We start from the raw sequence: 25891 nt of genomic DNA, 5'->3' as shown, positions 1-25891 counted from the left end.
GTTCTTGCTAAGGATCCAAATGCTCCCTAAGTAACAACGCTCACTAGCAACGAGGCCAGCAGGGGATTGAGATGCGAAGTTAATGGATGACGCCTAAACATTTTGGGAATATCTGATTTCCGTAAGATGACTTAACACCTAGACAGAGGGAGTACTACTCCTCAGTCTAGGTTTGATGGAATATTCGTCACCTCTTCTCTTCTTGTACGTACTCCATTTGTATCTTACTTCATGTGGCTCCGCACTCACACGATTTTCCTATTCTATGAACTTGTGTGTGCGTGTGCGTGTGTGTGTCCGACATTGGTGCTTTCATTGAGAGTTCCACTGTGCCATCGCGATAAGGCTAGATGGCTCCTTCAATCATCTTAAATGACACGGTCCAGGGGGAGGTTTTCCTCCCCGGACAGATCTTCGTATTTGGCGGCTTCGTACTGCGGGCCAACTCGCTTGGCCATCTGGAGCAGATAACAGCTACACCCCTGGCCATCAGGACAGGTTTGGAAGCTTCAACTACATTGCCGACATCCGCAGAGACTTGATACTCGACGGATTCGACCCCGTGTCAGGTGCGCCGGACAGTCCTGACGAGCATGACTTAGATCTGCCACCGGACAATATCCGGGGGATCGCGCTTGCGGCTGCTCCAGGACTCAATCCGGAGCAGATTGTGTCATCCGAGGACGGGGGGATGGACCCCGCCATGGAGGCCGCACACTCATTGGCCCTGGAGCCGAACACTGATGCCACCTCCTATGAGGCCGGTATCATCGGACCCTCGGACTCGTCTCCGGCCACATGATCCGAACCGCGTACGCCCGTGCCTATCGAATCTGATTGGGCACCAGTCATGGAGTTCACCTCCGCAGATATCTTTCAGCACTCGCCCTTGGGTGATGTGCTAAATTCATTAAGGTCTCTCTCCTTGTCAGGAGACTCCTCGCAGAACTATGTCCGTCTCGAGTGGGAAGCGGATGACAAGGAAATTCGTCCCCCACCCACCGCCCACTTAATAGCCACTATCGATGACTTAAACGACGTGCTTGACTTCAACTCCGAAGACATCGATGGTATGGACGATGATGCAGGAGAAGAACAGGAACCACCGCCTATAGGGCGCAGGACAGCCACCTCGTTATATGATATATATATATATATATATATATATATATATATATATATATATATATATATATATATGGTGGACACCCCCAAAGAAAACAATGGTGATGAAGCAACAGAGGATAATCCCTTGGGGAAGCAATCAAATCACCAACGTCATCGATGCCGCTCTAAGTCCCGCCATGGCAGAAATAGCAACACCGGCACAGGAGATGATAGCAATCCGGATGGTGCCAAAGACGAAAACAACCTCGCCCAGCCTGACTTCGAGCAGGCCGAGCATGATGATGGGCAAGCTAGCCCAGATGAACAGGCAACGGATGGAGACTTGGAGGACGACAATTATATGCCTCTATCCGAAGATGAGGTGAGCCTCGGCAACGACGAATTTGTTGTGCCTGAGGATCCCGTCGAGAACGAGCGCTTCAAGCGCCGGATTATAGCCACTGCAAAAAGCCTCAAGAAAAAGCAGCAGCAGCTCCAAGCTGATCAGGATCTGCTAACAGATAGATGGACTGAGGTCCTGGTAGCCGAGGAACACGGACTCGAGCGCCCAATCAAAAGTTACCCGAAGCGTAGGTTGTTACCCCAACTCGAGGAGGAGGCGCCAGAGCCTACACTACCAGCGCAGGACGGGGCGGCCGACCATCTCGTGGCTGAGACAACGCGGCATATCAGACCGAACAACCGCTCTCACCCCGCCGCCAAACAAATAAAAATACTAAGGCTCGGGGCAACATGCAGGACCTTCGAGACGTATTGGAAAACAAAGCAGGATAGTCAAGATCGATCTACGGATCGCGGGGGTGCGCCACAATGCATGATGATGACTGTCACGCCGGATACGCTAAAAACAAGTCCGGCCGGGCCGAATACAACAAACCATACTCATTTGAACCGCGTCGAGATGTAGCCCGGCATAGAGGCGCCGCACACCCCTTATGCTTCACTGGGGAAGTAATGGATCATGAATTCGTAGAAGGGTTTAAACTCGTAAGCATCGAATCATACGATGGCACAACAGACCCCGCGGTATGGACTGAAGATTTCCTTCTCCACATTCACATGGCCCGCAGCAACGATCTATATGCCATCAAGTACCTCCCCCTTAAGCTCAAAGGACCGGCTCGACATTGGCTGAATAGCCTGCCAGTGAACTCCATTGGCAGTTGGGAGAACCTACAGGATGCATTCCTCGACAACTTCCAGGGCACTTACGTGCGACCACCGGATGCTGATGACCTAAGTCAGATAACCCAACAGCTCGGAGAGTCAGCCAGGAAATTCTGGACTCGGTTCCTAACTAAAAAGAACCAAATTGTCGACTGTCCGGATGCCGAAGCCCTAGCGGCCTTTAAGCATAACATCAGCGATGAGTGGCTCGCCTGACACCTCGGCCAAGAGAAGCCGAAATCCATGGCAGCCCTCACGACACTCATGACCCGCTTTTGCGTGGGCGAAGACAGCTGGCAGTCTCGTAGCAACATCACACCAAAAAAACTCCGGCGATTTAGACGCCAGAGATAGCAACTGCAAGCCACGATGCAATTGAAACAAGCATCGAAACATTGGCAACAACACCAAAGACACGGCAGTCAACACCGGATTTAGAGGCTTTAAATCCGGATAGCAGAAAAAGCCATTCAAAAGAAACATCCCGGGCTCGTCCAGTCTGGACTGCATACTCGACCGCTCATGTCAAATACACCGGCACCCCCGATTAACCAGCCAACCACACCAACAGAGAATGCTGGGTGTTTAAATAGGCCGGCAAGTTGAATGCCGAACACAAGGAAAAGGGGCTGCATAGCGATGACGATGAGGAGCCCCGACCGCCGAACACAGGAGGACAGAAGAAATTCCCTCCCCAGGTAAAAATGGTGAATATGATATACGCAACCCATATCCCCAAGTGGGAACGGAAGCGCGCACTACGGGACGTCTATGCGATGGAACCAGTCACCCCAAAGTTCAAACCATGGTCTTCCTGTCCGATTACTTTTGACCACAGGGACCATCCTACAAGTATACGTCATCGGGCTCTGCCGCATTGGTCCTTGACCCAATCATCTACGAATTTCACCTAACACGAGTCCTTATGGACGTTGGCAGCAGCCTGAACCTGCTTTATCAGGATACAATGCGCAAAATGGGCATCGATCCCTTGAGGATCAAACCCACCCAAACCACCTTTAAAGGTGTAATACCAGGTGTAGAGTCCTGTTGTACGGGTTCAATCACATTGGAAGTGGTCTTCGGATCTTCGGACAACTTCCGAAGCGAAGAGTTAATCTTCAACATCGTCCCCTTCCGCAGTGGCTATCATGCACTGCTCGGACGAACCGCATTCACTAGATTCAGTGTGGTACCGCATTATGCATACCTCAAGCTCAAAATGCTAGGACCTCGTGGGGTTATTACAGTTAATGAAAACACAGAGCGCTCGCTCCGTATGGAGGAGCACACTGCGGCCCTTGCGAAAGAAGTACAAAACAACCTTTTTAGGCAAACAACCAATTCGGCGCTGAAGAGCCTGGACACCGTCAAGCGAGTCTAGAGTACCCCGCAACAGGATCATCCGGCACGCCCTGAGCTCGACTAGTAATTCGGCCTCCGTCCTAGTCCTAGTCAAGCGGCAAAATTCGTGTCGCGCGTACATAATTACGCACTTAAAATACCATGGGCATAGGCGGAGGCACGACTATGCTACGGTCCATAGTGTGGCTCAATCGCCCTGGAACTCGTATACCTTCATCATTTTCTTTCCTTTCAGGACCCTACTTTCGGGAAGCGTTCTCAGATAGCCTGATTATCAGACTCATCACAGGAAGGAACAACCAAGGAGGCAAGAGTCTTTGACGTACAAGGGAATACCCAGGTGGTCTCTGATAACGATCACTATACCTATTTTACACACCAAGACGCAGCCTGTCCTCGGTTAGGACATGTCAAATAGTCATATTCTTGCTTATCGCATTACTTGTATAAATACGCTTTGACATATTATTTAAATAAAAATGGAAAAACACATAGCATCAACTTGTTATTCTACCTTCTTTATCCTTTTTCCTTGATTGTATATATACTATAAATTGCACACGTACACTTTTGTACATTCAGTTTGCCAGGGGCTTCAGCGTACCCCATAACACGGCAAGAAAAGTCCGAACACTTTTGACAGTGTGGCACCCCGAACTTATAGCACTATATGCATCAGCTCCGAATCATGTCTTGGGTCAATAGTTGGGTTTTCCCGGCTCCTATGTTTTGGTACCTTATGTTCCGCTATATTGGCTAAGGTAGCGCTAGGAGAACTACTGCGATTGTGTCCTGGTTCTTCTGGACGAGCACCTCAGTAGAGAAAGCCGAAAACTGACTATCATGATGCGGCGAGAGCTGGTCGTTGTTCGAGAGGTCTGAAATCCTTAAAGATTTTTTCTGCTTCGACCGAGGAATCGACCTTGTCCGATTTAGGCGTGCATAGCACCCCAAGTTCGGCCTTCCAAATACTAGGGGCTTCGCCAAAATTTAAAATTGTAGACTTCTATGGCTAAGTGAGAGTGATAAAGCTGTATAATCTGATTGCCTCGTTCGTTTCGCTAAACACCTCCTTATTGGACCAAAAATTTGGATAAAGAGTGTTTAAATTTATCCCGAACACCCCAGTACTAGTTACATGGGGGCAGAAGCCGATGACTGGCCAACTTCCATATTTTTATAAACGGCCACACAGAAGGTAATATTTTAAATCAACAAAGCGTCACACAACGCATATGAACCGTTTTTCATATTATAGGATGACATGAGTACAGTTACTCAAACATTACATCCTTAGCACATTCATCTGCCACAAGGCGGGCACCCTTCAAGACACCCTCATAATACTTCTCGGGGTGACGGTGCTCCTTGTCCTTCGGCGGCCCCTCCGTCACCAGCTTCTCGGCATCCATCTTCGCCCAGTGCACTTTCACACGGGCAAAGGCCCTGCGAGCACCTTCAATGCAGACTGGCCTCTTTATGGCCTCAAGCCTCGGGCAGGCATTAACAAGCCGCTTCACCAAGCCAAAGTAGCTGGTGGGCAGGGGCTCGGCAGGCCACATCCGGTCTATGAGGTCCTTCATGGCTAGTTCGGCCGCCTTGTGTAGTTCGACCAGTTGCTTCAGCTGGTCACTCAAGGGTATCGGCTGTTCGGCCCCAATATACTGGGACCACAACAACTTCTCCATCGAGCTCCCTACTTCAGCCCGGTAGAACTCTGCAGCATCAGATATGCTGCGTGGCAGATCTGCGAATGCTCCTGGAGAGCTCCAAATTCTGGTAAGTAATAGGAAAGCCTCCTTCACGTGCTTGCTTTGCATATTGAAAGCCTTACCCGCAGCAATCTTCTTGGCCGCCGGCACCTCCTGGAGGGCCTTTTGGGCTTCGGCCTTGGCGTCTTGCACGCTCTGGAGGGCCTTCGCAAGCTCGAACTCTTGCGTCTTGGAGTCACGCTCCAAGGACCCGTATTTCTTTATGAAATCCTGGAGGTCTTGCTAGACCTCATTTACCCGAGTCTCGTGCTTCTCGCACTCGGTGCGCTCCTTGGACGCCTTGTCTTCAGCCTCGGACAGCACTTTCTTAAGGGCGGCCACTTCGGTCGCGGCTGAGGGAGTCCTGGATAAGGGGGTATCCGGACAGCCGGACTATATACTTTGGCCGGACTGTTGGAATATGAAGATACAAGACAGAAGACTTCGTCCTGTGTCCGGATGGGACTCTCCTTGGCGTGGAAGGCAAGCTTGGCGATTCGGATGTAGATCTCCTCCTCTGTAAACTGACTCTGTGTAACCCTAGCCCCCTCTGGTGTCTATATAAACCGGAGGGTTTAGTCCGTACAACTCATCATTATCAACAACAATCATACCATAGGGTAGCTTCTAGGGTTTAGCCTCTCTGATCTCGTGGTAGATCAACTCTTGTAATACTCATATCATCAAGATCAATCAAGCAGGAAGTAGGGTATTACCTCCATTGAGAGGGCCTGAACCTGGGTAAACATCGTGTCCCTAGTCTCCTGTTACCATTAGCCTTGGACGCACAGTTCGGGACCCCCTACTCGAGATCCGCCGGTTTCGACACCGACATTGGTGCTTTCATTGAGAGTTCCTCTGTGTCGTCACTGCAAGGCTAGATGACTTCTCCAACCTTCAACCACGCTGTCCTGGGCGAGACTTTTCTCCCCGGATAGATCTTCGTATTCGGCGGCTTCGCACTGCGGGCCAACTCGCTTGGCCATCTGGAGCAGATCGATAGGTACGCCCTTGGCCATCAGGTCAAGTTTGGAAAGCTAAACTACACTACCGACATCCGCGGAGACTTGATCTTCGATGGATTCGGGCTCGTGTCAGGAGCGCCGAACGATCACAACGTGCATGACCTAGATCTGCAGTCTGACAGTATTTAGAACATTGCACCTGCTACAGCTCTGGACTTCGTTCCAGAGCAGGTCGTGCCTTCCGAGGACGGGTGGATGGACCCGGCCCCGAAGGCCGCACACTCATCGGCGTTGGAGCCGAACACATACTCCTCTCCTCAGGAAATATGTACCTCCGGACCCCCGGACTCATGTCCGGTAGTGTGTTCCGGACCGCGCGCATTCGCACCCATGAATCTAATTGGGATCCAGTCATGGAGTTCACCGCCGCGGATATCTTTCATCGCTCACCCTTCGGAGATGTGTTGAATTCATTAAGATCTCTCCTGGCCGAACTATGTCCGGCTCGAGTGGGAAGCTGGCGACGAAGAAATTTGTTACCCACCCACCACCCACTCAACAGCCACGGTCGATGACTTAACCGACGTGCTTAACTTCGAATCCGAAGACATCGACAGTATAGACGACGATGCGGGAGAAGAACAGGAACCACCGCCCACAGGGCGCTGGACTGCCACCTCTTCATATGATATATATATATATGGTGGATACTCCCAAAGAAACCAATGGCAATGAGGCAACGGGAGATAACCCCTCGGGGAAGAAATCAAAACATGGGCATCATCGGCGCCGCTCCAAGCCTCGCCACAACAATATCGGCACTGGAGAAGAAAATTCAGATGGTGCCGAAGAGGAATACGATCCTGATCAACCCACCTTCGAGCAAGCCGAACAGGAACACGGGCAGGCTAGCCCAGACGAACAGGCGACAGACGGATACTTGGAGGATGATAACTATATGCCTCCCTCCGAAGACGAGGTGAGCCTCGGTGACGATGAATTCGGTGTACCAGAGGATCCCATAGGGCAGGAGCGCTTCAAGCGCAGGCTTATAGCCACTGTAAGAAGCCTGAAAAAGAAGTAGCAGCAGCTCCAAGCTGACCAAGATCTGCTCGCAGAAAGATGGACCGAAGTCCTGGCGGCCGAGGAATACGGACTCAAACCCCCAAGCAGGGGATACCCAAAGCACAAACCGCTAGAAGAAGAGGCCGAAGAGCCTGAACTTCCAGCACAAGATGAGGCTGACCGGCCACCACGTGGCCGGGATAAAACGGCATATCAGGCCGGACACCAGCTCGCACCCCCCCTCCCCTGCCGGTTCACTACGGCCCGGGGCAATATGCAGGACCTGCGAGACATATTGGAAAACAACGCAGGACAACCAAGATCGATTTACGGATCACGAGGGCGCGCCACAGCTCATGACACCGATCGTCACGCCGGATACAATACTGATAAATCCGGCCGGGCCGGACATTACCGATCAGACCTAATCGGACTACGCCGCGACATAGCCCGACACAGAGGTGCGGCACACCCCCTCCGCTTCACTGATGAAGTAATGGAACATGAATTCCCAGAAGGGTTTAAACCCGTCAACATCGAGTCATATGATGGCACAACAGACCCCGCAGTGTGGATCGAGGATTTTCTTCTCCACATTCACATAGCCCGCGGTGATGACCTACATGCCATCAAGTATCTCCCACTCAAGCTTAAAGGGCCAGCCAGACACTGGCTGAATAGCCTGCCAGCAAACTCCATTGGCAGTTGGGAAAATCTTGAGGACGCATTCCTCGATAACTTCCAGGGCACCTACATGCGACCACCGGATGCTGACGACCTAAGTCACATTACCCAACAGCCCGGAGAGTCAGCCAGGAAATTCTGGACTCGGTTCCTAAGTAAAAAGAACCAAATTGTCGACTGTCCGGACGCCGAGGCCCTGGCGGCCTTTAAGCATAATATCCGTGACGAGTGGCTTGCCCAACACCTCGGCCAAGAAAAACCGAAGACCATGGCGGCACTCACGACACTAATGACCCGCTTTTGCATGGGTGAGGACAGTTGGCTGGCTCGCAGCAACACCGCGCCAGGAAACCCTGGCACTTCAGATATCCGTGACAGTAACGGAAAGCCACGGCGCAACAGACACAAGCGTCGAAACAATGGCGACAATGCTGAGGATACGACAGTTAATGCCGGATTCAGCAACTCCAAAATCCAGTCAGCGGAAGAAGCCGTTCAAAAGAAACAATTCGGGATCGTCTAGTCTGGACCGCATACTCGACCGCTCGTGCCAGGTTCACGGCACCCCCGATAAACCAGCCAATCACACTAACAGAGATTGCTGGGTGTTCAAACAGGCCGGCAAGATAAATGCCGAGAATAAGGACAAGGGGGTGCACAGCGATGATGACAAGGAGCCCCGACGTCCGAACACTGGAGGACAGAAGAAATTCCCCCCCCCCCCATGTAAAAATAGTGAACATGATCTATGCCACTCACATCCCCAAACGGGAGCAAAAACATGCACTTAGGGACGTCTATGCGATGGAGCCCGTCGCCCCAAAATTCAACCCATGGTCATCCTGCCCGATCACCTTTGATCGTCGGGACCATCCCACTAGCATCCGTCATAGCGGCTCAGCTGCATTGGTCCTTGACCCAATCATCGACGGGTTCCACCTCATGCGAGTCCTCATGGATGGTGGCAGCAGCCTGAACCCGCTTTATCAGGACACAGTGTGCAAAATGGGCATCGATCCTTCATAGGTCAAACCCACCAAAACCACCTTCAAAGGTGTAATTCCAGGGGTAGAGGCCTGCTGCACGGGCTCAATAACACTGGAAGTGGTCTTCGGATCTCCGGATAACTTCCGAAGCGAGGAGTTAATCTTCGATATCGTCCCTTTCCGTAGTGGCTACCATGCACTACTTGGACGAACCGCGTTTGCTCGATTCAATGCGGTACCACACTATGCATACCTCAAGCTCAAGATGCCAGGACCTCACGGGGTCATAACAGTCAATGGAAATACAGACCGCTCCCTCCGTATGAAAGAGCACACTGCGGCCCTCGAGGCAGAAGTACAAAGCAGCCTCCTCCGACAAACAGCCAATCCGGCAACGACATCCCCGAACACCGCCAAGCGAGTCCGGAGTACCCCGCAACAGGACCGTCAGGCACGCCAGGAGCTCGATTAGCAACCCGGCCTCCACCCCAGCTCCATTCAAGTGGCGTTCGTGCCACGCGTACACAACTACGCGCTCAACATACCATGGGCATAGGTGGAGGCGAGACGACAATGCGGCCGGAGTGCGGTTCAGCCGCCATGAGGCCCGCATACCATTTTTTTTTAGGATCCCACTTTCGGGAAGCCCCTTCAGAGAGATCGGATAATCAGACTCATTACAGAGGGGACACCAAGGAGGCAAGAGGCTTTGCACACAAGGGAATACGCAGGTGTTCTTCTTCAATGATCGTTATACCTGTTCTTACATACCCACATGTAGCCTGCCCTTGGATAGGACATGTCAAATAGTCCTATTTCTTTCTTCTTAATGCATTAATTGTACACCTACGCCTTGCCATATTGCCGTATTGCGTCAGCTTCTTATTACTATCTTCATATTTTCCGTTGAATATTTATTCAATATTGTATCCGTACATTTTGGTACGCTAAGTTTGCCAGGGGCTTCTTATCGAGCCCCATAATATGGCAAGAAAAGTCCGAACACTTTCGACAGTGCGGCACCCTGAACTTATAGCATTATATGCATCAGCTCCGAATCATGTCTTGGGTCAATAGTTGGGTTAGCCTGGCTCCCTTGTTTTGGTACCTTACGTTCCGTTATATCGGCTAAGGTAGCGCAGAGAGAACTACTGCGATTGTGTCCCGGTTCTTCCGGATGAGCACCTCAGTAGAGAAAGCCGAAAACTGACCGTCATGATGCGGCGAGAGCTGGTTGTTGTTCACGAGGTACTAAATCCCTAAAAAAATCCGCTTAAGGCGAGGAATCGGCCTTGCCAGATTTAGGCGTGTATAACGCCCCAGCTCGGCCTTCCGAATACTAGGGGCTTCGCCGAAATTTAAAATTATAGACTTCTATGGCCAAGTGAGAGTTATAAAGCCGAATAGTCCAATTGCCTTGTTCGCTGCGCCAAACACCTCCTTAAAGGACCAAGAATTTGGAAAAAGAGTGTTTGGGTTTTCCACGAACACCCCAGTACTTGTTACAAGGGGGCGGAAGCCGACGACTGGCCTACTTTCAGATTTTGATAAACGGCCGTAGAGAAGGTAATATTTTAAATGAAACAAAGCGTTATATAGCGCAATCAAACTCGTCCTCATATCACACAGACAACCTGAGTATATTTACTCGAAAATAATGTTCTTAGGACATTCATTCGCCACAAGCCGAGCGCCTTTCATAACGCCATTATAATACTTTTTGGGGTAGCGATGCTCCTTGCCCTTCGGGGTTCCATCCTTCACGAGCTTCTCAGCATCCAGTTTGGCCCAATGCATCTTCGCGCGGGCAAAGGCCCGTCGGGCACCCTCAATACATACAGACTGCTTGATAACTTCTAGCCATGGACAGGCATGCACCATCCGCTTCACCAGGCCAAAGTAGCTGTCGGGCAAGGGCTCGCCAGGCCACATCCAGACTATGAGGTCCTTCATGGCCTGTTCGGCCGCATTGTGGAGTTCGACCAGCTGCTTCAGTTGGTCACTCAGAGGCATCGGGTGTTCGGCCCCAGTATATTGGGACCAGAACAGCTTCTCCGTAGAGCTCCCCTCTTCAGCGCGATAGAAATCCGCGGCATCCAAAATGTTGCGTGGCAGATCTGCGAATGCCCCTGGAGAGCTCCGGATTCGTGTAAGTAAAAGAAATGACTCCTCCACATGCTTGCTTTGCATAAAGAATGCCTTACCCTCCGCTATCTTCTTGGCCGCCTGGATTTCCTGGAGGGCCTTTTGGGCTTCGGCCTTGGCGTCGGCCGTGCTCTGGAGGGCCTTTGCAAGCTCAGACGCTTGCGTCTTGTAGTCATGGTCCAGGGAGTCAAACTTCTTGCCGAGCTCCTAGAGCTCCTGCTGTACCTCTCCCACCCGAGCATCTTGCTTCTCTCGCTCGGTGCGCTCCGTATCCGCCTTGGCTTCGGCCGTGGACAACACTTCCTTCAGGGCCACCACTTCGGTCGTGGTCCCTATCAAAAGCCATGATGCTTTTTATTAGCATCACCAACTTTTTATCCTCTATACGACATATGCACGGGGTTCCACTTACCTTTGATCTCCTCGAGCTGCTTCTTCACAAGGTCGAGCTCTTCTTTGGCCTGCCCTAGTTCGCGCTTGAGTCCGGCAACCTCAGCCATGTGCGCAGCAGCGGTCAGCAGCAGTGCCTGTTTGTTCATACAGACAAATATTATTAGCATCCTACGGTTTTTTATTTGACCCTCCGTTTGGCTTTTCTTTCCGAACACCAACCAGAGTATTAGGGGCTACTGTCTATCAGGTGATATTTCCTCACACTTTTTTTACCTCAAAGCCTGTTAGTAGGCTGGTGCAGGCTTCGGTCAATCCGCTCTTGGCGAACCGAACCTTCTCAATCACCGTACCCATGAGCGTACGGTGTTCATCCTTGATGGAAGCGCCTCGAAGCACTTCCAACAAATTATCCGATGCCTCAGGCTGGGCGGAGGTCATCGGCACGGCCGGCTCGCCCTCCTTCGCGAGGGACTGCTTACTGGAATCTGGAACCTTTGTAGGCTCCGGCGCAGTAACTGGCTGGGAGCCAGACTTGTTGTGGCTCCTGTCAGCATAATCCATGGGGTTCTCGCCCCCCCATGTGTCTGGCGCCCGAGATTTTGCCTTGGGGCGTCTCCGGAACCATCGCCTCCTGCGCTGGCATCCTCCGGGACAACACCTCAGTGTCATCCACAGGTCGTGGGGAGGTTGCCGTCGGGAGTGAATACATCTCCGACTCGTTCAGAGACTCCTCCGAAGAGGACTCCTCGAGATCGGACCCGGCCGGACTTCATATACGTGTTCGGTGTCATTACAAACCATGAGGTCAAAGTCGCATGTAAAATATTATGGAATGCGGATACTTATGACCTCGCCCGGGGATTGCCCCTGGGCAGCCACTCCTCGTCGCTGAACGCGGCGGTAGTGGAGTGATCTGGAAAGGATGCCTTTCCCTTCTTCGGCGTCCCGGCCTCCCCCGACGGGGCGGCCTTCCTTTTCTTCTCCTCCCTAGCACGGGGAGGAGGCATCTCTTCATGTTTTCCCCCGTCTTCAGGGGGGAATCTTCCTCGTCGTATTCGGATGACGATTCTATCACGGCCTTGCGTCAGAGAACCTTTTTGGTCCCTGCTGAGGGAGTCCTGGATTAGGGGGTATCCGGACAGCCGGACTTCATCGTCCGGACTATTGAAGCATGAAGATACAAGACTCAAGACTTCGGCCCGTGTCCGGATGGGACTCTCCTTTGCGTGGAAGACAAGCTTGGCGATCCGGATATTATATTTCCTTCCTTGTAACCGACTCCATGTAAACCCTAGCCCTCTAAGATATCTATATAAACCGTAAAGGATGGTCCTTAGAAGGCCAATCACAATTACAATCATACCATCATAGGCTAGCTCTTAGGGTTTAGCCTCTATGAGCTCGTGGTACATCTACTCTTGTACTACTCTTATCTTCAATATTAATCAAGCAGGAAGTAGGGTTTTACCTCCATCGAGAGGGCCCGAACCTGGGTAAACATTGTGTCCCTTGCTTCCTGTTACCATCAGCCTAAGACGCACAGATCGGGACCCCCTACCCGAGATCCGCCGGTTTTGACACCGACATTGGTGCTTTCATTGAGAGTTCCTCTGTGTCGTCGCTTTGAGGCTTGATGGCGTCTTCAATCGTCAACAACACGGTCCAGGGTGAGACTTTTCTCCCCGGACAGATCTTTGTGTCTGACGGCTTCGCATTGCGGGCCAATTCGCTTGGCCAGCTGGAGCAGATCGATAGCTACGCCCCTGGCTACCAGATCAGGTTCGGAAACATGAACTACATAGCGGATATCCGCGGAGACTTGATCTTCACCGAATTCGGCCATGTGCCAGGAGCGCTGGACAGTCACGACGAGCACAGCCTAGACCTGTTGTCAGACAACGCTCGGGATACCATCCCTACAATAGCCCGGGATCTAAATCCGGAACAGGTTGCGTTGCCTAAGGACGACCCCGCCCCACAGGCCGCATACTCATCGGCGGTGGAGCCGAAAACAGGTCTCACCTCTATTGAGGCCTGTAACCTCGGGCCCCCGGACTCGTATCCGGTTGTTGGTCCCGGTCTGAATGCCCTCGAGCCAGTCAAACCAGGTTTGGCTCCGGTAATGGAGTTTATCGCTGTGGACATCTTCCAGCACTCGCCCTTTGGCGACATGCTGAACTCATTAAACTCTCTCTCTTTGTCAGGAGGCTCTGGGCCGAACTATATCCGGCCTGAATGGGAAACAGGCGACGAAGGAATTCGTTGCCCACCCACCACCCACTACATTGCCATAGTCGATGATTTAAGCGACGTGCTTAACTTTGACTACGAAGACATCGACGGTATGGACGACGATGCAGAGGACGTACAGGGGCCACCGTTCAAAGGGCGGCAGACAGCCACCTCTCTATACAATATATATATGGTGGATACTCCGAAGGAAACCAATGGCGACGAGGCAACGGAGGATAACCCCTCAAAGGGAAAAGCAAAGTACGGACGTCTTCGGCGCCACTCCAAGCCCCGCCATATCAATACCGGGCCCGGAGATGAAAGCAATCCGGATAGTGCCAAAGAAGAATACAGCCCTGATCAGACTACCTTCAAGCAGGCTGGACAGGCCACAGTGGGATACTTGGAGAGGGACAATTATACACCCCCCTCCGAAGACGAGGTAGGCCTCGGCAATGTTGAATTCACCGTGCCCGAAGATCCAGTGGAACAAATTCGCTTCAAGCGACGGCTCATGGCCATGGTAAGGAGCCTGCAAAGGAAGCAAGAGCAGCTTAAAGCCGACCAGGATTTGCTAATGGATAGGGGGACCAAGATCCTGGCCACTAAAAAGTACGGACTCGACCGCCCTAACAAAGGGCATATGCGGCACAACTGGCTACCTCAACTTAAGCAGGCGATCCAAAGGCACACAACCTGACGTGCGCACACCACTACAGTCCAAGACAGCAAGAAGGATACACGAAGAGGCATCCTCAAGCCTCGGCGCAATGGCCATAAACGTCAAGTCAGGGAAGCTGGTGCCAAGTTCAGCAACTTCCAGTCCGGTCGGCAGACAAAGAACAGCTCAAGCCTATTCGGCCCGAGCCACAAACTTGATCAACCATGTGAAATTCACGGTACTCCAAGAAGGACGGCAAAACATACCAATAGAGAATGCTGGATCCTCAAAACAAAGCGACCAGATCATCGGCGCATCCCCCCTCATACGGTAACTCACCGTCTGCTAACAGATTGAACCACACTGACTAGATTCCACGTGGTAAACTGTAAGGCCAACACCAGTGATATACTCACACCTACATACAAGCCCAACCCCGCCACTAGAGCGGAAATCATACAGCTGCCGGAGTAACAAGTCGTGCATGCATATCAATATTTTGATATGACAGCCAATTATCCTAACACCAACTGAGGAGTCCGGGCTACTTCTCGGTATAGCGGCTGGGGTCACCAGGGTCCGATCAAGAACCTTTAGACCAACCACGGGAGAAAGCTCGGCTGCCTCCAAACATTTACCTTCACAAACTAACTTTTATGCAGAACAGGATTGGCGGCGTGGAATCGGCCCGGACATACAAGGACAGGACCATGCAGGTAGAAGGCAGTACGGATTCACTTTAGATCCATTCACAGGCCCCACCAGTCCGGCCATCACAGGTTCCGCCAAAAACCATTCTTTTTTCATAATCATTAATCGCACTCATATGCATAGACATATCATCCTACTGCAATGCGTAGACTTACATAACATGCGTCGGCCGTCGTTTATCATCGACGCCTCTTTGCCACAAAACGGCAGCCACGCTTCGTGTTACGCCTGGTTATTCCAGGGGCTTCACAAGACGGCAACAAAGTCCGACCACCTTTTCGGTCGCTCGGCACCCCGAACTTATAGCACTATATGCATCAGCTCCGAATCATGTCTTGGGTCATTGGTTGGGTTTGCCCGGCTCCCATGTTTTGGTACCTTACGTTCCGTTCCGTCGGCTAAGGTAGCACTGGGAGAACTACTGCGATTGTGTCCCGGTTCTACCGGACGAGCGCCTCAGTAGAGAAAGCCGAAAACCGATTGTCATGATGCAGCGAGAGCGGGTCAGCTGTTCGAGAGGTTGTAAAATCCTTAAAGATTTATTCCGCATAACGCCATCATAATTGCAGACTGCGATGGATCAGTCTTCCGATCAGGCACCAATAGAGCCCCTAGTTTGGCCTTCCGAACACTAGGGGCTGCACCGACCATACTCGAATTCCTATGGCTAAGTGAGAGTAGTAAAGCCCTATAATCCGATTGCCTGGTTCGTGGTGAGAAACACCTCCTCACAAGGACCCAATCATGGGATAAAGAGTGTTCAAGAATATCCCGAACACCCCCGTACTTCTCACGTGGGGGCTGAAGCCGATGACTGGCCAACTCTCAGAAATTACATACAATAAACAGCCGCTCGGGAAGAACATATGTTCACACAAAATAGGCAATACATAATAAAAGTGCCATTATCCCATATTACAAATATTGGCAAGAATTCCCTCAGGGAAATATAATGTCTTTGGTGCACTTATCCGCCGCCAGGCGGGCCCCCTTCAGTACACCTTCATAGTACAGTCCGGGCTTGCGATGCTCCTTACCCTCCGGTGGCCCCTCAGTTATCAGCTTCTCCGCATCAAGCTTCCCCCAATGCACTTTTGCATGGGCAAGCGTCATGCGCGCACCTTCTATACAGACTGATCGCTTGATAGAATCAAGCCGAGGACAGGCACCCACAATCCTCTTCACAAGTCCCAAGTAACTGCTTGGAATTGGCTCTGCAGGCCACAGCCGGATAACCAAGTCCTTCATGGCTAGTTCGGCCGCCTGGTGCAGTTCGACCAGCTACTTCAGCTGATCAATAAAAGGCACCGGATAGTTCAGAGCCAAATACTGCGATCAGAAGTTCCTCTCCGCAGACTCCCTCTCCTCGGTCCAGTAAAAACAGCTTCTGATATGCTGCGAGGCAGATCCACAAACGCCCTTGTAAAATCAAGAATTCAGCTTGCCTCTTAGAGTCCCCCCCCCACTATCACGTAATAATAGCCATAAATACAACAGGCCTTACCAGCCGCAACTTTCCAGGCCTCCGGAATGTCCCGTACAGCACCTCGGGCTTCTTCCCGAGCATCTTCCACGGCTTGGAGAGCTTGGGCGAGTTCGGATTCTTTCCCTACTAGACTCTGCTCCAAGCTCTCCCTTTTCGTCACAGCCTCCTGGACTCCCGCTCTGTTGTGATAACCCTGGCCACTTTCTTCTTTAGCGCCTCATATTCGGCACTCGCTCCTAGAGTGTACAACATAAATACTTTTCGATAGGCACACTTATTCATTCGTGCCCAATGCAAGACAATGTTTAAACATACCTTGCTTCTCTTCTAACTGCTTCTTCACACGGCCAAGTTCTTCCTCGGTCCGTTCCAGGCTCCGCTTCAGTTCGGACACTTCCGCATCATGAGCGGCCGTCTTCTTCGCAGACGCTTGTTTTTAAACAAAGGGATATACATCATTAAACAAAGGTTCCCACTACAAAAGAGGGTTTGATCCCCTGCCCGGCTCTCTTTTGCCGGACAGTGTATCAGGGGATACTCCTCATATCATGATGATTCTTCAAAGGTTCCTTAGAAACCATACCTCAAAAGCCTTTAGAAGGCCAAGACAGGACTCATTCAGCCCGCTTTCGGCAGCCTGAATCTTTCCAACCACCGTACCCATAAGGGTCCGATGTTCATCGACGACAGACGCGTTCTTTAACGTTGTCGATAGACTGCCCGACAGCTCTGTGTAGACAGAGGTTGTCGGCGGAGTTATCAAACCTCCCTCCATGGAAGGTGGCCACTCGCCCGATCCTGGAGCCTTAGAGGCCTCCAGAACCTTATCCGGCTCTGAGTCTCTTTGATACGACACCTCGGTGTAGCGCCTGGACTTCAGAAAAGGAGTCCCCGGAGGCGTCTCGCTCGCCACAGCATCCGAGCTCAACGAATCCTCCGACGAGGGTTGTCTGGCAGGAGACCTTGTCGGGCTGTACGAGATGTGGCGACAGTCAAAACTACTATACCCAGACGACCCTGGATACATAGGCGTATTCGGATTTCGGTTACTTACGATTTTCCCAGGGGCTGGGCCTCGGGATCCCACTCCGAGCTGTTATCGGCAGCCGGGGTGGATGCCTCTGGATGGGAACCTCTCCCCCTCTTGGGCGATTTGGCCTCCAGGGATGGAGAAGCTGCACGCTTCTTCCCGCCTTCAGAGCGAGGCTCGTCCTCCTCTGCTTCCTCCTCTTCGTCTTTGGAAGAAGGAGCGTCGCTGGAGCCTTCGGATTTGGCGTCCGAAGCCTCACGGCAACGGAGGCCACTCCGGGTCTTCTTGACCTTCTTTGAGGCCTCCTTCTTTGGTGCCTTGTAAGGCGCATGGACCAGCATCTTCGTTAGAAGAGGTCCGGCTGGTTCCTACGGCAGCGGGGCCGGACATTGTATCCGCTCCACCTTCTTTATCCATCCTTGAGGTCACGACGAAGCACGATTAAAATTTTCCCTCATAACATGCCGGTTGAAGCATGGATGGACAGGGCATGGTTGTAACTTACCGGGCTTGCAGAACGGGATAATTGGTATCCCCGGTCTTCGACGGAGTCCGGCCATGACTTGTCGGACTTGAAGAGCACCTTCCAGATATCCTTGTGGGTGGAGTCGTAGAGCTCCCGAAGGGTTTGGTGCTCGATTGGGTCAAACTCCCACAAAGTGCAAGATCGTAGCTGGCAAGGGAGAACCAGGAGAACTAACATCACCTGGACTACGTCGACGAGTTTGACGTCCTTATCTACCACACTATGAACGCGCGTCTGGAGCAGTGACAGCTCATTGGACGAGGACCAGTTCGGGCCCTTCTTGGGCCAGGACGTGAGCCGCAGTGGAGCTCCGGATCTGAATTCAGGAGTTGCAGCCCACTTTTTGCCGCGCGGTACACTGATATAAAACCCTGCTGCTGCCACTCCTTGACGAAGTCGTTGAAAGTGCCCTTCGGCCAAACGACCTTGGGCATCTTGCTCACCATGGCACCGCTGCACTCGGCGTGTTCGCCGCTCACCACCTTGGGCTTCACATTGAAAATCTTTAGCCATAGGCCGAAGTGAGGCGGAATCCGGAGAAACGCCTCGCATACGACGATGAACGTCAAGATATTGAGAAAAGAGTTGGGGGAAGATCATGAAAATCAATCCCATGGTAATACATGACTCCACCTACAAATGGGTGGAGGGGAAACCCGAGCCCGCGGACAAAATGGGGAAGGAACACAACTCTCTCGTGAGGCTCCGGAGTAGGGACAACCTGTCCCGCCGGTGGGGGACGGTGGCCAATCTTTTTGGCCAGATACCCGGCTTCCTGGAGCTTCTTGATATCCTTCTCCCGGACGGTAGAGGCCATCCATCTGCCTCCTGCTCCGGATCCGGACATCTTTGGAAAACCTCTCTTCAGTGGAAAGGGAGAGTGCTTGGGCGTTAGGGCTAGAGCGGAGGGGGATGAGTTAGCGGAAGGAGAAGGCGTGGGTAAAGAGGAAGAGACCTTATCTCTTTATAACCGGTGGTAAAAGCTTTTTGTGCCTCCCCACTTGCCTGGTAGAACCCACTCACCTCCCACTTGCCGCGATTAGCGGTGCGGTTGGATTACCCATGCCCGTATTAATGAGAATCCCGTGATAAGGGGACACGATCTTTGCTTCGACAAGATGTGCCAAGGGAACCGCCTCGTGATATACGCTGAGGCTGGAGGTGAGAAAACGGCTCGGATAATGACCCAACCTTGATGACATGTCGCACTGTCCAAAAAGTTGTCAGCAGAGTACATTTGTGAAGTATTGCTATCTCTATGGTAGTATGTGAAGATCATCTTGCAGAACCGAACACGGACTACGTGTTCGATAATCACCTTGGAGTGTTCGGAAGGAGGAAACCGCCTTACAATGCCGAAGACAAGAATGCGCGCCGAACTCACCGTCATTGAAGCCTGGTTCAGGGGCTACTGAGGGAGTCTTGGATTAGGGGGTATCCGGACAGCCGGACTATGTTCATCGTCCGGACTATTGAAGCGTGAAGATACAAGACTCAAGACTTCGGCTCGTGTCCGGATGGGACTCTCCTTTGCATGGAAGACAAGCTTGGTGATCCGGATATTATATTTCCTTCCTTGTAACCGACTCCATGTAAACCCTAGCCCTCTCAGGTGTCTATATAAACCGGAGAGGATGGTCCTTAGAAGGCCGGTCACAATTACAATCATACCATCATAGGCTAGCTCTTAGGGTTTAGCCTCTACGATCTCGTGGTAGATCTACTCTTGTACTACTTATATCTTCAATATTAATCAAGCAGGAAGTAGGGTTTTACCCCCATCGAGAGGGCCCGAACCTGGGTAAACATTGTGTCCCTTGCTTCCTGTTACCATCAGCCTAAGATGCACAGATCGGGACCCCCTACCCGAGATCCGCCGGTTTTGACACCGACACCCGCGGCCACCTTCTTGGACCCTTCGACCCCCTCAGTTGAGGCGGCCTTCTTCTTTCTCTCCTCCCCTTCGTGGGAGGAGTGCGCCTCGTCATCTTCTGGCGAGGCGTCTGGTGCGGCCTCGCGCCGGAGACCCTTTCGGGTCCCTGTGACCTTCTTTTCGGCCTTTTTCTCCGACACCTTGTAGGGCGCCGGAACCAGCATCTCCGCTAGGAGTGCGCCTACTAGGTGCTCGAGCAATGGAGCCGGACAGTCAATCCGCTCCGCCATCTCCACCCAATCATGTTCGGTCAGCATAGTGACCTAAGAATCCTCCCACGAATGTACTAGGAAGGAAACATCTTGTAATAACCAGAGGACTTACCGGACTGGCGAGGCGCCTTGCGCTGAGCCCCCGGGCCTCAGAAAGGGGAGGAGAAACTTCGCCGGTCTTGAACAGCACCTTCCAGATTTCTTCGTCCATTGTGTCGAAGAGCTCTAACAGCATCTGGTGTTCGGCCGGGTCGAACTCCCACATATCAAATGCCCGTCCTTGACACGGGAGAATCCGGCGAATGAGCATGACCTAGACAACGTTGACAAGCTTGATCTTCTTGTCCCTCATACTCTTGATGCAGGTCTTGTGTCCGGTCAGCTCCGTGGGTTCGCCCCAGGCCAGACCCTTCTTTTCCCAAGAAGTGAGCCGCATGGGGATTCTGGATCTGAATTTGGGAGCCGCCGCCCAGTTGGCGTCGCGCGGCTCGGTGATGTAGAACCACCCTGATTGCCATCCTTTTATGGTCTCCACGAAGGAACCATCGAGCCATGTAACATTGGGCATTTTGCCCACCATGGCACCTCCGCACTCCGCCTGTAGTCCGCTCATGATCTTCGGCTTCACGCAGAAGATTTTCAACCACAGGCCGAAGTGAGGCTTGATGCGGAGGAAGGCCTCACACATGACGATGAACGCCGAGATGTTGAGGACGAAATTCGGGGCCAGATCGTGAAAATCTAGCCCGTAGTAGTACATGAGCCCACAGACAAAAGGGTGGAGTGGAAATCCTAGTCCACGGACGAAATGAGGGAGAAATACTACTCTCTCCCGAGAATTCGGAGTGGGGGCAATCTATACCTCTGCTGGAAGCCTGTGCGTGATGCTCTTGGCCAGGTATCCGGCCTCCCGAAGCTTGGTGATGTTCTCCTCTGTGATAGAGGAGGCCATCCACTTGCCTCCCGCTCCGGACATGTTGTGGTCCTACGGAGAAGGTGAGAACTTGGGCGCTGGAGCTCGAGGGCGCGAGAACGGATGAGCAAAGGAGGAAGAAGGCGTGGGTGAAAACGGGAGATCTATGCCCCTTTATAAAGGCGATGTAAAATGTACGCCTCCCCACTTGCCCGTCGAAATCTCTTATTTTTACAAGCGCCTCAATTGATGACGCTGGTTGGGTTACCCATGCCCGTATTAATGGAGATCCCATGATAAGGGGACACGATCTCTGCTTTGACAAGACGTGCCAAAGAAACCGCCTCGCGATGTGTGTGGAAGCAGGTTGTAAAAACGGTTTGAATAAGTTACCGAGTCGTGGCATGATGTCACACTACGAAGAGTTGTCAGCAGATTAGATTCGTGGGTTATTATTCTCTCTACGGTGGTATATGGAATTTTTCTTGCAGAGCCGGACACGGTCCTTGTGTTCGAAATTTATCTTGAAGTATTCGGAGATGGAACCCGCCTCTCAATGCCGAAGACAATCTACGCGCCGGACTCGTTGTCATTGAAGCCTGGTTCAGGGGCTACTGAGGGAGTCCTGGATAAGGGGGTATCCGGATAGCCGGACTATATACTTTGGCCGGACTATTGGACTATGAAGATACAAGATAGAAGACTCCGTCCCATGTCTGGATGGGACTCTCCTTGGCATGGAAGGCAAGCTGTGCGATTCAGATCTAGATCTCCTTCTCTGTAAACCGACCATGTGTAACCCTAGCCCCCTCCGGTGTCTATATAAACCGGAGGGTTTAGTCCGTAGGACACAACAACAATCATACCATAGGCTAGCTTCTAGGGTTTAGCCTCTCTTATCTCGTGGTAGATCAACTCTTGTAATACCCATATCGTCAAGATCAATCAAGCAGGAAGTAGGGTATTACCTCCATCGAGAGGGCCCGAACCTAAGTAAACATCGTGTCCCCAGCCTCCTATTACCATTAGTCTTAGACGCACAGTTCGGGACCCCCTACCCAAGATTTGCCAGTTTTCACACTGACAGCGGACCCTATTAACATATATGATGCTTCTATTAGCACCAAAGATTTTCCTTTATATAACACACGAACGGGGTATCACTTACCTTTGTTCTCCTCGAGCTGCCTCTTCACGAGGCCGAGATCTTCTTCGGCCCGCCTCAAGTCCTTCAGTCCGGAGACCTCCGCAGTGTGAGCGGCAGCGGCCAGCAGCGATGCCTGCTTATTCACATAGACATGTTCTTATTAGACTCCTGCGGAAAAAAAATTGATCCTCTGTCCGAACTTTCTTGCCGAACACCAAACAGAGCATCAGGGGATACTGTCTATGCCATGATATTTTCTAATAAATTAATTACTTACCTCAAAGCCTGTTAGGAGGCTCGTGCCGGCTTTGGTCAGTCCGCTTTTGGCGGACCGAACCTTCTCAATCACCGCACCCATAATGGTGTGGTGCTCTTCGGCAATGGAAGCACCGCGAAGCGCTTCCAACAAATTGTCCGATGCCTCTGGTTGGACAGAGGTCATCACAACAGGCGGCTCACCCTCCTTAGCGAGGGGTTGCCTACCTGAATCTGGAACCATTGGAGGTTCCGGCATAGCATCCTGCTGGGGGCCGGACTTGCTGTGGCCCCCATCGTCAAGATCCATGGGGGTCTTTCCCCCCATGCGCCAGGCGTCTGGGATTTCACCTCGGGGCGTCTCCAGGACCGTCTCCCCCTGCTCCGGTATCCTCTGGGACAACACCTCGGTGTCGTCCGCGGGTCGGGGGGAGGAAGCCGTCGGGAGTGAATCGCTATTCATCTCCGACGGACCCAAAGACCCATCCGAGGAGGATACGTCGATACGGGCTTTGGACAGACTGCATTACCACATTTGACATGATAAGAAGCAATAAAGCAAAACATACCGGAAGCATTAGTGTCTGGATACTTACGACTTCGCTTGGGGCTTGTCCCTGGGCAACCACTACTCGTCGCTATAGGCGGCTGTTGTGGATTGGTCCGGAGGGAGGGTCCTTCCCTTCTTGGACCCTTCGGCCACCCCAGATGGGGCGGCCTTCCTTTTCTTCTCCTCCCTGGTGGGGGGAGGAATTTCCTCTTCCTCCTCCTCGTCTTCATTGTAGGAGTGCGCCTCGGCGTCTTCGGACGATGCGTCCGGTGTAGCCTTGCGTTGGAGACCTTTCCTGGTCCCCGTGGCCTTCTTCTTGGCCTTCTTCTCCGGCACCTTGTAAGGCACCGGAACCAGCATCTCCGTCAGGAGCGCGGTTGCTGGATCTTCAGGTAGCAGAGCCGGACAGTCGATCCGCTCCTCCGTTGCCACATAGTCCTGTTTAATCAGCGTGGTGGCTTAAAATCCTCCCACATATATACTGGGAAGGCACATCTTGTGATATATAGAGAGCTTACTGGATTGGTGGGGCGATTTGCGCTGAGTCCGCGGTCCTCGATAGTGGGAGGAGGTACTTCGGCGGCTTTGAACAGCACCTTCCAAACATCTTTGTGCATCGTGTTGAAGAGCTCTCGCAGCGTCTGGTGTTCGGCCGAATCGAACTCCCACATATTGAACGCCCGTCTTTGACACGGGAGGATCCGGCGAAAGAGCATGACCTGGACCATGTTGACAAGCTTGATATTCTTATCTATCATATTTTTGATACAGTTCTGGAGTCCGGTCAGCTCCGCAGGTACACCCCAGGCCAAGCCCTTCTTTTCCCAGGAGGTGAGCCACATGGGGATGCCGGATCATAATTCGGGGGCCGCCACCCAGTTGGCATCGTGTGGCTCAGTGAAGTAGAACCACCCCGATTGCCACCCCTTCACAGTCTCCACGTAGGAGCCTTCAAGCCAGGTATTGTTGGGCATCTTGCCCACCATGGCGCCTCCGCACTCCGCTTGCTGGCTGCCCACTATCTTCGGCTTCACGTTGAAGATCTTTAGCCACAAGCCAAAGTGGGGCTTGATGCGGAGGAAGGCCTCGCACACGACGATAAACACCGAGATGTTGAGGACGAAATTTGGGGCCAGATCATGAAAATCTAACCCATAGTAAAACATGAGCCCGTGGACAAATGGGTGAAGTGGAAATCCCAGTCCACGGACGAAATGAGAGAGGAACACTACTATTTCCCGAGGTTTCGGAGTGGGGATGATCTTCCCCTCCGCCGGAAGCCTGTGCGTGATGCTTGCGGCCAGGTAGCCGGCCTCCCGAAGCTTCATAATGTCCTCCTCCGTTACCATCCACTTGCCTCCCGCTCCGGACATATAATGAATGGCTTTATGGAGAAGGTGAGAGCTTGGGCGCTGGAGCTCGAGGGTGCGAGAATGGATGAGTGAAGGAGGAAGGAGGTGTGGGTGAAAAAGGGGAATCCCTATCTCTTTATAAAGGCGGTAGAAACTGTGTGCCTCGCCACTTGCCCGTTAAAATCGCTTATTCTCCAAGCGCCACGATTCATGGCGCGGTTGGGTTACCCATGCCCGTATTGATGAGAATCCCACGATAAGGGAACATGATCTCTGCTTCGATAAGATGTGCCAAGTAAACCGCCTCGCAATATGTGCAGTGGCTGGTTGTGAAAAATGGTTCGAATAATGACCGGGCCATGGCGTGATGTCACGTTACAAAAGGTTGTCAGCAGACTAGATTTGTGGAATATTTTTCTCTCTATGGTTGTATGTGAAATTTGTTTTGCAGAGCCGGACACGATTCTCGTGTTCAAAATCTTCTATGGAGTATTCGGTGAAGGAACCCGCCTTGCAATGCCGAAGACAATCTGCGCATCGGACTCATTGTCATTGAAGCTTGGTTCAGGGGCTACTGAGGGAGCCCTGGATTAGGGGGTATTTGGACAGTCGGACTATATACTTTGGCGGGACTGTTGGACTATGAAGATATAAGATTAAAGACTTCATCCCGTGTCCGCATGGGACTCTCCTTTGCATGGAAGGCAAGCTTGGTGATTCGGATATGTAGATCTCCTTCTCTGTAACCAACTTTGTGTAACCCTAGCCCCCTCTGGTGTTGATATAAACCAGAGGGTTTAGTCCGTAGGACACCAAAAATCATGTCATAGGCTAGCTTCTAGGGTTTAGCCTCTACGATCGCGTGGTAGATCAACTCTTGTAATACTCATATCATCAAGATCAATCAAGCAGGAAGTAGGGTATTACCTCCGTCGAGAGGGCCCGAACATGGGTAAACATCGTGTCCCCCGCCTCCTGTTACCATTAGCCTTAGACACACAGTTCGGGACCCCCTACCCGAGATCCGCCGGTTTTGACACCGACAGACGGCCTTCCACCTTGAGCCTGGTGTCGACATTGGCAAGCTCCCCGCCAAGCTGGATCATCGCATGCATTGCCTCGCCGAAGAGCTCGAAGCGAATGGCGTTGCGCCCGCGTGCAAGCACCAACGCATCGCCAAGGCCTTCTTCAGGCCCATAGGCTGCCGAGAAGGCACTGGGCATCTTGCATGCCC

This window comes from Triticum dicoccoides, chromosome 1B, assembly GCF_002162155.2.
Source record: "Triticum dicoccoides isolate Atlit2015 ecotype Zavitan chromosome 1B, WEW_v2.0, whole genome shotgun sequence".
NCBI lineage: Eukaryota > Viridiplantae > Streptophyta > Magnoliopsida > Poales > Poaceae > Triticum > Triticum dicoccoides.
The sequence above is the reverse complement of the archived record's forward strand: the minus strand, read 5'-3'. Positions refer to the sequence as shown.